Source organism: Misgurnus anguillicaudatus, chromosome 3 (genome assembly GCF_027580225.2).
Source record: "Misgurnus anguillicaudatus chromosome 3, ASM2758022v2, whole genome shotgun sequence".
Lineage (NCBI taxonomy): Eukaryota > Metazoa > Chordata > Actinopteri > Cypriniformes > Cobitidae > Misgurnus > Misgurnus anguillicaudatus.
Genome location: NC_073339.2, coordinates 32,877,700 through 32,891,466, shown reverse-complemented (window position 1 = coordinate 32,891,466; position 13,767 = coordinate 32,877,700). Strand labels below are relative to the sequence as shown.

General features: G+C 37.3%; 1 long non-coding RNA gene across 1 annotated transcript; it reads right to left on the bottom strand.

Moving 5' to 3' along the window:
* Positions 1-1,091: 1,091 nt before the first annotated feature.
* On the bottom strand, positions 1,092-3,188 carry LOC141353366 (uncharacterized). The gene is made up of 3 exons (XR_012360461.1): positions 2,930-3,188; positions 1,891-1,955; positions 1,092-1,520 (listed from the first exon to the last, which is right to left on the bottom strand). It is a non-coding gene; the product is annotated as an uncharacterized lncRNA (long non-coding RNA).
* Positions 3,189-13,767: the final 10,579 nt, after the last annotated feature.

Below are 13,767 nucleotides of genomic sequence, written 5' to 3'. Positions count from 1 at the left end.
CTTTGTACCAGTGAAGCATTAAAAAACGTTCTAATGCATTCTCTGAAAATCTCTCAAGCGGAGGTTTCCACCTTCCGATTGGTTGGCGGCAAATGTTTCCGCATTGCGATTGGTTGGCGCTGAACCGCGTCATAGCTCATTACCATAAAGTAATGTTAATCCATGTCTAGTTAAAATGTATATTTAAATTTTTTCTTTAAATAAAATGAATTCATAATAACTCTACAATTAACATTACTGAATTTAAAGATTATGTACACTTATCTGAAACTTTCAGAAGCATAATTCTTTGCACCTGTAAAAACTAATGTTAAACTAATGTTCAGGGGTTGTACACCTTTAAAATTAACAAAGTTCTTGAGAATCGTGAGAGAATCGTGATCTTAATTTGAGGCAAAATAACCGTGATTCTCATTTTATACAGAATCGTGCAGCTCTACTGTGTTGCATTATTATCATTTCAAACATAAGGATTATCTGTACACTCTAAAAATGGTTGGGTTAAAAACAACCCAATTGGCAACCCAGCGCTGGGTAAATATTGGACAGAACACATGCTGGGTTAAAGTAACCCAACACGTTGGGTAACACATTTTAACCCAGCAGGTTGGGTTGTTGAGAAAACCCAACATGTAGTCATTTTAACCATTTATGGGATTAATATTCTGGGTTTTGGGTTATTCTTGCTGGGTTATTTTTATCATGTGCTTTATTGTAAATCAAGACCATTGTTAACAGCAAATAAATGTTTATTTGATTGCAAAATAACTACAAACTCTTACATTTTTACAGTTGTAAGTTGCAAAATCATTTAAAGGACTGCTTACTGACCCAAGTATAAATATATTTATAAAATATCATAAATTATGCACATTGAAGTAACAATGTAACAGGTTGAATCAATTCGTTTGAATTTAAGACAGAATTTGTAATTTTACAGTATATATATGAAATACTGAAATGTACATAAACAAAACTACAGCAGTGTAAAAAAGAAACAATGTAATTGTTAAATTAAAAGTAAAATCATTCATAGATGTGTAAAGTTTTTTTAAAGAACAAATGTTTTAAGTTTCACAGAATGGAATGTATTTGACTAAAAATACTTCATTTATTAAAGTTACTCGTCGCGAACAAAGATGTACAAAGGAATCGAACAGCAGGGGATTCATCCATTTGAAAAATGACAGACTACAGGAATTCCCATAGAAGCACATTGCCTGGGGTATTTATTTTTTTTAAGCACTTAAAATGCCTTTAAACCAGAGACTGTAAAAAATATGCAAGTAGTGTCTGTGACGTCACCTATTGGTTTGTGAAGAGCATTTTTGAAGCTTAAAGTAGGCGGTGCGTGCCGTCGCCATCTTGGCCGAATTGCAGTTTAAGTCACTTCCGTATTCAGAGAGACTGATTGAGAAAAAAGATTGAGAGATCTGCTGCATGTTTCCCATGGCCAGGAAGAAAGGAAAGGGTTTCGGGGATTCTGCCCAGAGAAGAAATTCCACCACATTTGTTGCAATCTACAAAAGAGGAAAACACTTTTAGTGGTCTGAACTGAATGATCAGATTGAAGTATTCAGAAAACCATGTGGGCCAAGTGAATTATATATTTTATATAAATTATAAGGGTTTCATTTGCATCCCTGGCCGCATTACCACCACGTGTGAGATTTTTTTTCCAAAAATGCAATAGCCTGTTTACAGTTTGCATAAGACTTTGGTGTTACACTCCTTTAACTTTTTTGCCAACAACAAAGGCTGCAAACCACACAGACTGACAAATAGGATGATCTGACTATAAAGAATAAAGTGCTGCAGAACTAAAATGCAGCAGATAATTAAGACATTCCCAATACATTTTAAATAGGAATTTTTAAATGTTATACTTACTGGCTGAAGTTGTTTGAAGGTCTTGCTAGCCTCATCAATGGATGGACGTTAAAACTCTGCACACTCTAAAAAAAAAAGAATTGGAAAACAACATCACATCTGATCTCTGCTAAAAACATAATATCTCTGATACAGTATCAGCCACAGATCAGAGGGTTGGTCAATATACATTTGAAATCACAGGAGACAACCCAAAAATATTATGAAATGAATATAAAATAGTAACTAAATACGACTCAATAACACATCTAAATTCATATAACAGTACACATATACATGTTTGTTAACATGTCACTTCCACGCAGCCTCCGTCTTGGTGACAAATACGTTTATGTTTTCAAGTTCATATTCAAACACTTAAATTATTGTTTCATTTTAAAAGAGAGGAACAAGCATACATATAAGACACCGGTTCTTGGAAACGCTGTTTCGTTTTAATTTATCGACGCGTTACCTGCCGTACCGACTGTGAAGTGAATGTGCTTCTTGTCTTTGCCTCAGTGACAGCGTAGACGACGGCTCCGTGATCCTCCGCCGCGGCGCCGCCGGTAAAGTTAACATGTGCTTCTGCTCGCGCCTCGCCCTTTGCGGTCTGTCTTTACATATCGAATGACAAGAAAGCATTTCGTTTGTCGCTAAATTTAATTTAACAGCGTCGCTATCGCTTGTTAAGCTGGGAAAGGGAAAACTATGCGCGTGTGTGACACAAAAAGCCGAAGTGGGTTGCGGAGGTCCACTCTGTACAGTACGTTACCGGTTTTGACTCGCTTTGTTAAAGGCTTACAGAAATTGTCATGAGTTAACGTAATCAACCGTGTGATGGGGATTTTGTAACATCTGTTTTATTAATATGCCATATCAAACATCTTAGAACGATTATTCAAGTCAATTTGTGTAAATGGCGATCTGAGGTAACAGTCGTCATTCCTCTAAATTACACCCGTCGTCTTAGTCAGTATAAATTAACACGTTGCTGACTCGCAAAATGTTATAATCTTGTTTATATTCATGAAATGTTCACAAAAGCATATACACTTACCTTGAAACAACTGCTTCAGTGACTCTGTCCTTTCACGACGACCATTGCTGAGCACATTCAAACATCAAGGGCGCGAAGCACGTGAGCCTCTTCAAACAACCCAACATAATAACCCAGCAGTTTTAACCCAACACCTAGAAAACTGAAACTACCCAAAAAGTGTTTAAAATGTAAAAAAATAACCCAGCAAAACAACCCAACAGACTCAACCCAGCATTTTGGGTTAAAAAATAACCCAGCCATTTTTAGAGTGTAGCTAATCTGTTTTCTGGTATTAACCATTTTGCTTTTTGTTCTGCTGTATCAAAGGTGGCTAAAAAGAGGAATACTAAATAATGTGTACTAAATAAAGATAATTTAAAATTACTATACATCAAAGTACACCATGTTTTCTCACTTTTGTAACACAAACACACACACACACAGCTCTCAAGAATAATATTTCTTCCTCCCTGTGGGTGGTGGTGCCTGCTTTGCCATTGTTTGTTTAGAGAATTAATTTAGCGCAAGCTCGGTGCCGTGCTCTGGCTAATTATCTGTGCCGCTGATCGTCAAGGCGGAACAGAACCGGTGACGACAGGTGAATGGATGAGTGTGTTTAACCTCAGCATCCTGCCGCATTAGCGCTCTGACTTTGCGTTAACCAACAACAGACACGGTGACTCTGGTAGCCATGCAGAAAATCGTGCCCTTACTGCAGAATTTATTAGCTCCAAAAAGCATCCACATAAAAGCCCTACCATTAGCTCCAGTAAACACCAGAGCTTAAAACAACAAGATTGGGCATCTAGCTCTAATTATTAACGTTTACCAATATGACTTAAATATGAAAACATGCACGGGTTTGGAGCAAATAATTACAGTTTAAGATCTGTTTCTGATACTTGGTAGCTTAATTTACTGGTACTGATTAATTAATATTCTGTAGGCACTGTTCAAGTCACAGTACTTTGGTTGTTACTGCTGGCACAAGTAGCTAAAACACTTCTAAGCCTTGCCCTGACATCTATGGATTTAGTTGGGTGTTGTAGCAATATCATCAATATCTTTAGCCTGCCTGGAATGTCATTTATGTAGATAGCAAATGTGTACTGTTTTGTGTCTAGTAAAATATCTAAACGACTAAAACTGAATTCAAATTTATTTACATGAGAAACAAAATGATGCTTGTTTCTTACCCAGTTATCATCGTTTTCTGCTTTTGCTGCCATAAAAACCATGTGCTTAAAGGACAAGTTCGGTATTTTAAACTTAAAGCCCTGTTTTCAGATTGTTTATGATAAAATAGAACGGTTTTGACTGAAATTTGGACATATGATGCTGGCCCGAGAAGTTTCGGTTTCTGTGGTATCAACCCCCCACCCTCACAATGACTGCATAGGTGCACTGGAACAATCCTTCCTAAAATGCATTAAACTTTCGTTTACAAAGACGTGAAACTCATCAAGTCGTCTGGGGTGTTCACTGATATGCTCACACAAAAACCGCTGCAAAAGACGCCCTCCAACAGGTGTTTTAGCATTCGTGGTAAACTTGTGGACCTATTTTTCCAAACGCCTCACACCCATATATTCTTCTGTTGAGAGCTTGAATAATAGACACTCCAGCCCAGTTGGTGGCGATAATCCGCCTTTGCAAATTGCAAGAATACAAACAACTCCATTTCTGTTTCCGGCGGCAAAGTAATACCTTACAGCACATCTAATACCAAATCAATGGAGTTGGACAAAAACTATGATAAAACCTGTTGGAAGGCATCTTTTGCGGTGATTTTTGTGTGGGCGTGTCGGTGAACACCCCTGACCAGTTTCACGTCTTTGTAAACAAAAGTTTAATGCATTTTAGGAAGGATTGTTCCAGTGCACCTATACAGTCATTGTGGAGGTGAGAGGTGATGCAGCAAACACTCGAAAATTCTGGGGCAGCATCATATGTCCACATTTCGGTCGGACCCGTTCTGTTTCATCGTGGACGGTCTGAGAGCAGGGCTTTAAGTGTAAAATACCGAACTTGTCCTTTAACTTCATGTGGCACTGCATAAATTTATCATTACAGCTAATCGGTCTGCACAGTAGTTGTTGTTTGCATACAGAAGTATGTGGAATGCGAAAGTAGTAATGTCTGGCATCGCTTTGTTGCTGTGGGGCTAACATTATAATGGAACAATTATAAAACTTTATTTCAATACATCATCCATTAATGATTTGTGAGTCCTGCGGATCGATTCCTATCAACATTAAAGGGAACATTTCACAAGACTTTTTTAAGATGTCAAATAAATCTTTGGTGTTCCTAGAGTATGTATGTAAAGTTCTAGCTCAAAATACCATATAGATAATTTATTATAGCATGTTAAAATTGCCACTTTGTAGGTGAAAGCAAAAATGTGCTTGTTTTGGGTGTCCTTTTAAATGCAAATTAGCTGATCTCTGCACTTAATGGCAGTGTCGTGATTGGATAGTGCAGATTAAGTAGCGGTATTATCCCCTTCTGACATCACAAGGGGAGCCAAAATTCAATTAGCTATTTTTTCACATCCTTGCAGAGAATGGTTTACCAAAACTAAGTTACTGGGTTGTTCTTTTTCACATTTTCTAGGTTGATACAAGCACTTAAACATGGAAAAGTCTGATATGTCCCCTTTAAAGATGAAGACGTTCTGCACACTTTAATAATGCCATCATGCTGCGACCATCATTGTTTAGCGACCTCTAGCCGTGAAAATTACATATTATGCCTTTAAATGTAACTAATTATTGATGTTTGTATTTTGTTAATTTTATTATGGATCATACCGATTTGAAAATGAAAAGGTAATTTAAACCTTCGATGGTTTGAAAGTAAGAATGTAAAGAGAGACACGTACACACACACACACACAGACGCACAAAACCTTCTCTCCATTAAAGCTAATTTAACTTGGGTCTAAACTTCCAAGCATGACCACTACTCCCTGTTGAGCATCTTTAAAAAGCTCCTTCTCAGCCTGTACAATACTCTGTAAAATAATAATTCACTCCTGAGGATTTCACTGAGTGTAGCTGTCATCCCCGAGCCCCTTGAGACGCTGAGGGTTGAATAGACCTGTTCTGACGTATGAATTTGCGAAATAATGATAGGGAGACCGAAATAAGGGCTTAATAAAAGAATATCCTCCTGCTAAAACCTGCTTTAGATAAGGGCCCGTACACAGCCAGAGCCCCGAGAGCCATGCTGAACAGAAAATTTCCATTTAGGCTAATCCACCTATTTTTCCCTTGGTGCAAGACAGGGCATACATGCACAAGCACACACTCACAAACTCATTTCAAACTATTGTAAACACATACACAGTATTCTCTCACAAATACACATGCACATACAAAAGTTATAAATCTTTTTTCTTGGTTAAAGGCACAAACACACCTTAAATACAATTACAGCAGGCTCTAATTCTCCCGAATTTAAGTGGAAACACGGGAACAGATGTTGGCAAACCTATAAGGAATAAATCCCAGTAAGCACACTGCCAACATAATCTCAAAACGCAGAGTTATTGCTCCGGTCCTGCTCTGTCGTGCAAAATATCCAAATCCAGGATTTCAGAAGTTTACAGTGTTTCCAATCTTAAAACTCATTATGCCTCGCAGAGCAGTAAAGTCCTCAGGCTAGGGTCATGCATTTAATAATATTCATATTTAGTAACATGCATGAGTTCTTAGGGCAGATGCCCCATGGCAGATTTCCATTTGTCTGCAGGCCAAACTGCCATCATTTAATCATACACTTAGTTTAAATTCCTACAAGTTACCTAGTTTCAAAGTTGCACCAAAATATATATTTAGCTAAAAGCCAATAATTATTTTAATGCTACGGCCGATATCTAAATTGAGAGCTGTTGTACTGAATACATGCACAGATGACCATGCTAATAGTTAATATGATTGCAACTGCATAACAGCATAGCATAATATTGGTTTATACAACAACATTTTGCTCTGGCACCAAAAATAGCTCGAGAAGAAACAAAGACAACATTACCTGTTGTGCTGTAGGCAGTCTTCTGGAACACTGCAAACATTCAAAAGACAAGCCGAGGGATGCTAACTGTGAAAGAATCCAGTGTTGTTGAAAAAGACAGGCACTCTTTGTACACAAATTAAAGAACCAGAACTAAGCATTGTACAATATAGAGTTGCAACCGTAAAGCAATTGCGATTGCTTTAAGTTTGAATATTTAAATATGTGTGATGTAATGTAAACCTATTTAGACTAAAACCAAAAATTACAAAAATAAATGTACAGAAATTATATGGTTCTACTTTAAGAGACACTCCACTTCTTTTGAAAATATTCTAATTTTCCAGCTCCCCTAGAGTTAAACATTAGATTTTGTACCATTTTGGAATCCATTCAGCTGATCTCCGGGTCTGGCGCTACCACTTTTAGCATAGCTTAGCATAATCCATTGAATCTGTTTAGACCATTAGCATAAAAAAATTACCAAAGGGTTTCTATATTTTACCTATTTAAAACTTGACTCTTCTGTAGTTTCATCGTGTACTAAGACCGATAGAAAATGTAAAGTTGCGATTTTATAGGCAGATATGGCTGGGACTCTCATTCTGGCGTAATAATCAAGGACTTAGCTGTCGTAACATGGCAAAACATGAGAGTTTTATTTTTTTAAATAGGAAAAATATCGAAACTCTTTGGTTATTTTTTTAGGTGCGAAGCTAATGGACTAATCAGATTCTATAGATTGTGCTTAGCTTTGCTAATAGCGCCAGACCCGGAGATCAGCTAAATGGATTCCAAAACGGTAAGAATCAACATTGGAAAATGAGCATATTTTCTAAAAAAGTGGAGAGTCCCTTTAAAAGGAAACATTTACAGTACACAACACCATTTTTAACTAAACTGAAAACTTTTATTAAGCTTATATAGCTAAGTTCTGGAACCGCATGGTCGTGTAATCCAACCAATCAGCGCAAAGAGGTCTCTGTATATATAACGGTCCCTCAAGTCTGTCCCATTTTTGCAGCATCCCTCCTTCACCCAATCGCCTCACTCTCAGTTAGTTCATCTATTCCAGTTAAGAGGGGGGAGTACGCTGGGTTCGGGCTAAAATTCCGAACTCGGAGCCCTCCCCTCGGACAGCACGTCAAATATGCTTTATTATCAAATTACCCTATTGATATTAATGCATGTTAAAGCAAACTCGTGAAATACACTTTGGTCATTCATTTACACAACAACGGCATTTTGGAGCCTTGAAAATGAAATTTTTCTAATGTTTCAAAATACAAAGTTTTGAAAATAATACCACTATTGTCTGCGAATTTAAAAACAATGACATTTTCTGCGTCCAAAACCGCCTACTTCCATACTATATAGTAGGTGAAGTAGTGCTTTTCGCCTAATATATAGTATGTAATTAGGTGGTTTCGGACGTATTTACGCATTACGTGGTTAGATATTGTATGACATCGCCAACTTCCGGCCTTGCATGCACAATACAGCGTTTTTATAGTTTTTGTGGATCCGTGTGAATTTTTGTTGCCTATACATAAAACTTTTCAAAAACGCAAAACATTATCTTTTCCATTTGTTGTAAACTTACTATACAACTCTGTATCACGAAATTATGTACCTATAGTCACGTAATTTTGTGAGTGTTTTCGGTGACACTGACACGTTTTTCCACCTTTTTGCATGAACATGTCACGTATTTGTTACTCAACTGTTTTGTCCTATTTTCAAACCATTGAGCTTCAGATTAGGGATTGATTTGGTGTTTGCGTTAGGATGTCACTTTAAATATTGTCTTCAACCTGATTTATTTTTTATATTTTATGATTTTTAATCAATTTTCGCCTGGCATTAGGGTTAAAGTTGGGTTTGGGTACGGATGTCATTTTATGTAAATCTAACCCTAAACCAAAGCAAGAATGGTAAGAAAATAGAACAAAACAGTTGTACATGACAGTGACATGTAAACAGAAATACGTGACGTTCACGCAAAAAGGCAGAAAAGCTTGACAGTGTCACGGAAAACACAAAATGACGTGACTATAAGTACGTAATTTCGTGATACTGGGTTGTCCTGTAAGTGTTGATTGGTATTTCTGCCAATGTGTGCCAGTGTGTGGTTGAGGGAGATGCCATCTGTGTTCACTTGTTAATGTTTTTATTTTTTGTATGGACATGTCCTATTTGTACACACTGCCTATAGAGGACATTTATACAAGGAGGACTGGCTGTTGTTTATAGAAGATCAACATGTTTCGGTGAACGTGTTTGTTTTATTGAGGGTTATGGCAGGATGTCTTGTTTGTTTGATGTGTACTCTTTGTCTTTCGAGTCACCGCTTGTGTTTGTATTAGAAAAGTTGTGTGTGTGTGTGTGTGTGTGTGTGTATGAATTGTTGCCTTGTCCATAACAACATTAATCTGTGTGTTTGTGTGTGCGTCACTGCTGACCATCTTTCGATAGCTGCTGTCATCTTGTCCTCTCTTTCGATCAATGATGCTCCCAACACCCTCCAACTCCACCAACACACATCAATTTCACACATATACACATCGGAATGAGCCACTGACTACCTGCACAGCTGCAGCAACACACACACACACGCACACACACACACACACCTTATTTATGCCCTGATTTGACAGACAGATCAATAGTTTAATATCAGTGTTTGTGGAGTGCAATTCCTCTGTCACGCACATTTGTGAGTGCCTTCAGTTTGGTAGACAGACTACTGCAAAAATCCTTGACATGCACAGGCCCTCAAACATGACAACCACATGAGCAGCCAATCAGTGTGCATTAGTAGTAACAGACCAAAATCTGAAGTGTGCCTGACCCCAAAAAAAAACTTCTGCCTAGAGACAAAGCATGAGCTTTATGGGACTTTCAGCTGAACAGAATCTGATCTCTGGTCATTCATTATAACGTAGACAGATGTTTCTGATTTTCATCATTGATGAAGAAACTTCTAAATACTGTATGTAAAATCACCAGATGATACAATTAGTAAAGTGGGTCACCACATTTGAATGGTAAATTCAAGTTTATGAATAATAGCAAATTTGCACATATGATTATATGAGTTACATGTCACTGCAAAAGAATTAATTCTTAATCAGTGCTGTTGTCTTTGTTTGCACAGTAACAAAATATCTAAACATCCTTGTAACACACATTATTTAGAAAATGAAAAATGTAGAAGATAATGCAGTTAAAATGACATAGTGGCCAACCCATACTTGAAAATGGTCATTTAATTCATCCCACTGAGTACTGAGCATACACCCTGCGAGTTGGGAACACACACACCCAGAGCACCGGACAGCTATAACTGCAGCGCCCAGGGAGCAATTCGGGAAAGATGCTTTGCTCAAGGGCACCTTAGTCACAACCTGTCGGCCATGAGAATCTAATCAGTGAGGATGATGATGACGAGACACAGGTGAAGGAGCGTGGATGATCATGGGAAATGAAGTGGATGAACAGGGAGAACCGGCAGGAAGACAGATAGGCATTGTGACATTTATTGAATATGTAGAAAAAAATCTGTCTCCTTACCTTCCTCTTACTCACATTAGTAAGCTTAAAATTATGATGTATAATTTGAGCTGTCGGGTTGGTTTTCCCAGAAAAAAGTTTGAAAAACGTCATTCGTCTTTGCATGATGACATCCATAAACAAAGAAGAGGAGCTGTTTAGACTGTTCAGAAAACAGTTGCTTAGAGTTTAAATGTGTCATCGAGATGGCGGGCTTTTTAACATCTGAAGGGATTAAAAACTTCCTTTGAACTGGTAAGGCATCTGTTGCATTTTCATTAAAGGTATTGCGGAGGATTTTCTTGTTCCGGGTGGATCATCAAGACTATTGGTACTCCTAGTTGTCAATCAGGAGTGTTGCACAATTGCATTTTTTAAAAAGTGGATAAGGCGGATGTGGCAGATATATTACTTTATTTTGCCGTTTTCCACAGACTTGGCAGCACATCCGCCAGGTGGATGGGTGAAAATACATAAATAATATGGGTTTAGAACGGTCGTTTTTGGATGGATGTACTAGGATGTACTTCTGTCATGTGGATATATAATGACAGATTCGCTCTAATGTGGTGATCAGATTTATCCGGGCAGAGTAGCACAATGCACGCACACAACATTACAATTTTCAAATAGAGATGGTGATATAACGCAGGGTTAATTGTAACAAGGACTGTTTACATTGTTGCACAGGGTCGAGCGATTTGTTTTTCCTGTATTTTTTTACACGCTGCCAGAAGACGATCTCCCGCAAATTATTAGAAAGATATAATGTTTTTTCATAGAGTTATTGATGAAAGAGTACCGCCCCCCTAAGGTGACATTGGAGTACAAAAATCTAAAGTTTAGTTTCATGTGTTCACCTGAAACTTTCGCGTGCTCACGTAAAACTGTTGCGCGCGCACTTGAAAGCAAAAGTTATATGTGCCCACGCGATATTTTCACGTGCACACGCGAAAGTTTCAAGTGAGCACGCAAAACTAAATGCGGTAGTTTCACGTGGGCACGCGATAGTTTCATGTGCGCATGCGAAAGTTTCACGTGAGCATGAGATAGTTTTACGTGAGCACACAATACTAAACTTTATTTAATTTTTGTTCCATGTCCCCTTAGGGGCTCCGTAAAAGAGTGTTTTGGTGGCATGTATGTTAATTTTTTTATCATGTTTTTTTTTTTTTTGGTTTCTGAGTTAGGTGTGTAAGATAACAAAACCAATGTTATGTCATCTTAATCATTGTCTTGTTGACGAAAACAGCATCATTTTAAAATATGTCAGCAGCTCTTAGCAACTTTTTTGGTTCCTTCAAAGATTCATCTTGACTCGTTCTCGGACCACAGTGGGAGGAGAAGGACTCATAATTTCAGACCTCGAGAGTCTTCGAGACCAACGCATTTTTTTATGTTCATATAAAAAACACACAACACATAACAATAATAATAAAAAACGTTGATGCAAAATGTTGATGGGCATTATTTGAAAATGACATCCCATATTGCAATGCAAAGATACTGCCATCAGAGCCGTTAATTTATCTCTAGAAAAATAGGCAGAAGATGATGCATGTGGTACGGATTTTTTTAATGATAGTAAAAGCATAGTCCATATTAAGACGTTAAGACTGCTCCTCTAAACAATTCCCAATCTAGCTTAGTCTGTAAGCCTAACTGTTTAGTATTAACTGTGATATTTAATCATGAATATAAAAACTGACATGTTTTTATGGTCTTGGACTCGACTCGGTCTAGACTCCTAAAGGACTCGGTCTCGACTCAGACTTACTTCCTCAAAGACTCGATCTTGACTCAGACTCAACTGTATTTAAAAACCAACGGACTCGTTCTCGACCCTTCAAAGGCTCAGTCTTGACATGGACTCTGCGTATGTGATCTCGTCCCCATAATTCTTGCTGTTGTTTTAAATAGGCTACACACTAATAATTGCTGGCTGCCAACAAAATAAATGTGACTGTTTTATGAACAAAAATACATTTTGACAGACAATTTTTGATATCTTTATTATTGATTGTATAAAGTCATGTCATAAATTGAAATCATAATGAAATAAATGGCTAAAATCAGGCTTTGATGCTCATTTTCTCAGAATTTGATATTGAAACTGTAGTATGGTTATTACAGACTGGGTCACATATAAAATGTTTTTTTTTGTCATAATTGCGCTGCTTTTTCTCAACATTTGTATCCATTTATAATTGAACTATTGTTAGAAAAGGGCTGGCTGGATGAATGAATACAGTGTGGATACCTGCCTATTATAGACAGATAAATAAACAATATCCACTTCAAGTATATAGACAAATCGTATTGAAATATTTGCCTGCAAACTTAATTTTTACCAAGTGTTACAACTAACCCCCTCCCTGTTACAATTAACCCCACCCACCTATGTGGTACGTTGTAATGTTTGCACTTCTGCCACGTTTGGTGTAATTGTCCAAGTATGGTAAGTACTAGAAACAAACTTCAAAAGTTCATTTATAGCAGATACGTGTGTGTTGCTTGTGTAAAAATATAATTAATCAAACTCAAATATTTTTTGAATGATTGAGCCAAAACCAAAAAGGGTTAGGTTGTGCCCTGCTCACCCCTCTGTAGAAATTTATGGACTGCAGCTTTAAAGTATTATGAATTAAAATGATTGGTAAATGGTTTTCTTGTAAAATAAATCTAGCAAATTTTCTTCTACAACTAAAATGTCTTAAATTATTTTAACTCAAGTGAATTTATGATGTTAATAAGTGCATATTTGGTTGTTGTGGACATACTGACAGCTGAGAGCACATTACTGGGGGTTACAGAAATAGTAACTGGTCGATTATGGGATCTCAAAATGTCTGCCTCAATGATGTGACCCACCCAATGTAAAATAAAACTTTTATAATAAATCACTTACCCCTGTGTCATTCCAAACCCATAAGTCCTTTGATCATCTTCGGATCACTTTTTTTTAGATATTTTTGATGAAAACCGAGAGGCTTTCCCATAGACTGCTAACCAACTGCACCTATTGTACCCCAGAAAATAATAAAGTCCATTGCCAAAAAGTTCATGTGCTATGAGAACACTTTTGTGCACAAAAAAATAAAATAAATAACTTATTTCAAAAATTGGTTTTCCTTTTTGGCGCATTCACAAGCACACTACGACAAGTTCATGCAGTAACCTCCTGACGTAGTTGCCAGCAATGAGTTCACGCCATGGCCTTCTGGCGTTGTAGACTTACGGGTTTGAGACGACACGGAGGGGGGTAAGTGATTTATGATAACATTTTC